Genomic DNA, 2,919 nt, shown 5'->3' with positions numbered 1-2,919 from the left:
CAGAATAAAGTGTGTGTGTGTGTGTGTGTGTGTGTGTGTGTGTGTGTGTGTGTGTGTGTGTGTGTTCACTCCAGAAAAATGCTGTCTGACTACTCAGACTTAAGTCAGAGTAAAGTTCACATGCTTTGTTAGGGTGGTCACTCAAAAAGTTAAAGAAAATATTACACATTACTGGTTTCTTTTCTTAAAAGTAATGCAGAACATTACTTAGTTACTCACTGGAGTAAGTACATATTTGGGCTTAAAAGAAAAGATGTTTCTGTTATTATGCAGCCTTTTATGTAAGAGCTGCATAATATTGCAATATCTTTTTTTCCTGTTCTCACTTGCTCTAGCTGAGCAAAAAAGCTTTGCTTTTTTTGTGAAAATACGGACTTCTGTTATTGTTTGATTTTTCTTTTGTAACTGGGGTTTATATTTTAGTGTATACTTTTTGTGAATTTAGTGATTAGAATAAATTTATGTGATTATAAGTTCAAAATAATAATTTATTTTCTGTCTTTATTCTAATCCAGTTCATCCTCTGTCTGGATGCCAGTTCAGTTCCCCTCCTTGTCTCTAATCCAACGTCGTCTGATTGTTGGTTTAAAACAGAATCTGGTGCTTGAAGACGCCATCTCGTCCACCCACGTCGGTGGATATTCAGTCAAATGAACAAAAGTTTTTCTCTATTGTTAAATCTATGTTGTTGTTTTTTTTTAAAGGCACAGAAGAATTACAGATGATTGACGAGCACCTTTGAACACATCAGAGAGGAGGAGACCGAGTTTTGGCTGTGTTCTATTCCACCATCCTTGATTGGAAATATTGCCGTTAGCAACATTAACTGGTTGAGGGTGGAGGTAGCTAAATATAAAGCTGACAGACAGACTGACGAAGAGTAGCTATAATATCATCAGAATTAATAGTCTTTACTGATAGAAAAATAATCCATGTGCAGACATCAGTTCTTTCACAGACACAGGCATAAAGAGATGTTTCAAAAACCTTTAAGGTATAAAACATTAGAAAGATCCTTACAATATTTACATACAATCCCCATAATATTGTTTACAATCGAAAAGTAGAGTAGAAGTGGATCCTGAGCTGTTCATTTAAGTCAGCATTAGTTCCCTCACTGGCTTTCATCATATACATGAGGAATTAAAATGTTTTGTGTGATGTTACCAAGTTCACCAAGTGTCTGATGTATAATGACTCTGATATCAGATAATCAGTACTGAGTGATGCTTATTTTTCATTACTTGAGCTTCTGATTGCATCCTGTGTGACAATGTTAACCTTTACATGACTACCTGCTTTAAAACAACAACAGTCTTTTACAGAATAATGAACTGACTACTGAGACCAGACTGGAGGTGCAAAGAGTCAGTGGGCCTCTGGTCTTATCTAAGAAATAAAACCACCAAAAATCATCTATCAACAGTTACTTGTGTTTATTTTAATACAACTGACATAATTTTAACATGTATCTGTTCAGTTTTTTATTTCATGAAAACGTACCACTGAGTGACACTATAAATGTAACAAAAGACTATTTTCATTAGCCGGCAGAGTTTTGAATCCAGGACAACTGGCTCAAATAACTTACAGCACACATTCATTCAGACTTCCAACTGTTCACGAGGAACAAAATTCAAAATGTTTATCAAAAAATCCAACGACTATAAAAGAGGGCAACAAACAGGAAAACACAAGAGACCACACTCTGACCAACGATTAATGACTAAAAACTTCAAACACTAGAAGACGAAAACTCAAATCCACTGATTAAAACACAAAGTACAAAGTGAACATGACGGCGACACAACGCAAAAACAAATCCAAATACTTTCCTGCACAATATCCCAGCCTCCACATGCAGATATTATAAAGTTCATTTAAAAAAAACGCAGTAATTGTTCATGTTGTTTGTAAACTTCTAGATTTCATTTTCATTAACTTTGTTTGCAGTAATCTGATCTGAGCTGGAGATGATTCACTTTCTGTTTTTCAGTGTCACTTCAGTAAAACCTGAAAGTCGACTTCTAAGAACAGAATGATTATATCTGATTGTTTCCAGTTAAAGAAGGAAAAACGTCCCATCAGTCAATCATGATCAGTGTCAAACAGATTCATTTAAACTGTTTATCACAGTAACAAATGTTTCAGTGCAGAGTTAACCAGTGTGGATTCCACTCAATCAATAATCTATAATCATGTGGATTTATCTTCAAGCACAAGAATGATCCAAAGTTTGTCCTGAAATAAGAGCTAAACATCTGGTCCAAATATTACAGAGCAGAAACAAACAGTAAAGTTCCTAAAGACAAACTGTTAAAGGACGACACAAAGCAAACTTACAGTTTCTTCAAACAGATACACGAACAACAAGCTCCAATCCACACTTGGACACTAAACACAGACACACAGGTGAGCTGCTTCCTGGAAGGAGGCGGAACTAAACCTGAAGAGTGTGAGAGGGCCACACCTCCATGTGCTGATTTACAAATATGTTGCCTGACTGCTCAGACTGAGTCTAAGTCAGAGTAAAGTTCACAAGCTGGGCCCTGTTTCAGGAAGCCGGTTTAGTGCAAACTCTGAGTAAGTATACCCTGAGTTAACGAAAACTCTGGGTTTTCAGTTTCACGAAGCGAGTTTAGATTAATCCTGAGTGAGTTACTATGACGACACACTCCGTGAAGCTAACCTGCCCCCTAGCAGGTTTACTTCAACTAACCCTGACGTTCTCCGCCTCTTTGTCGGTGTTAAGAGAATTTTTATTTTAGTTAAATCATTAAAGTATAATCAAGTAGAAACAAGTATGCCTTATAATCAAGTGTTTATATATTTTCACACGGTAAAGCTTACTGTTGAAAAGAACACAATGTATTCCTTGCTTAAGTGTGTGAGATGTTTGACAAAGACAGGATATACATG

The 2,919-nt window shown here is 36.2% G+C and overlaps 1 protein-coding gene across 1 annotated transcript in view; it reads right to left on the bottom strand.

The window, feature by feature from the left end:
- LOC102195004 (NACHT, LRR and PYD domains-containing protein 3-like) overlaps window positions 1–2,919 on the bottom strand; it is an 18,959-nt gene that overhangs the window by 13,156 nt on the left and 2,884 nt on the right. The window lies entirely within an intron of this gene.

The sequence above is a fragment of the Pundamilia nyererei genome, unplaced genomic scaffold (assembly GCF_000239375.1).
Source record: "Pundamilia nyererei isolate P.nyererei 1_Seehausen unplaced genomic scaffold, PunNye1.0 scaffold00439, whole genome shotgun sequence".
Lineage (NCBI taxonomy): Eukaryota > Metazoa > Chordata > Actinopteri > Cichliformes > Cichlidae > Pundamilia > Pundamilia nyererei.
Note: the sequence above shows the minus strand (reverse complement) of the source record. Positions and strands in the feature narration are given on the sequence as shown.